The sequence below is a fragment of the Vombatus ursinus genome, unplaced genomic scaffold, assembly GCF_900497805.2.
Source record: "Vombatus ursinus unplaced genomic scaffold, bare-nosed wombat genome assembly UNPS02014870.1, whole genome shotgun sequence".
Taxonomy (NCBI): Eukaryota; Metazoa; Chordata; class Mammalia; order Diprotodontia; family Vombatidae; genus Vombatus; species Vombatus ursinus.
This window is the reverse complement of record NW_020954648.1, coordinates 10,896,543-10,897,029: the sequence shown is the minus strand read 5'-3', so window position 1 is coordinate 10,897,029 and position 487 is coordinate 10,896,543.

The window sequence follows — 487 nt, the reverse complement described above, 5'->3', positions numbered from 1 at the left end:
TTTTTTTTTTTTTTTTTTTTTTTTTTTTTTTTTTTTTTTTTTTTTACTGTAGCTAGCGTTTCTAGCACTAGTGACTAGTAAAGTAGTACTAGTGACAATAGAGATCCTTGTTTTACTTCTGACCTTACTGGAAAGGTCTCAAGTTTATCCCCATTACATATAATGCTGGCTCTTGCCTTGAGGTATATACTATTTACCTTGTTAAGAAAAGATCCACTTATTCTTATGTTTTTTAGTGTTTTTAACAGAAATGAATGTTGCATTTTGTCACAAGGATTTTCTGAGTCTATTGATATAATCATATGATTTTTTTTGTTTTTATAATTAAGGTAGTCAATTAAGTTTATAGCTTTCCTAATATTGAACCAGATTTGCATTTCTGGTAAAAATTCCTCTGGTTCAAAGTGAATAATATTTGGGAGATGTTACTATAGCCTCTTTGCTGATATTTTATTTAAAATTTTTTACATAAATGTTCATTAGGGAT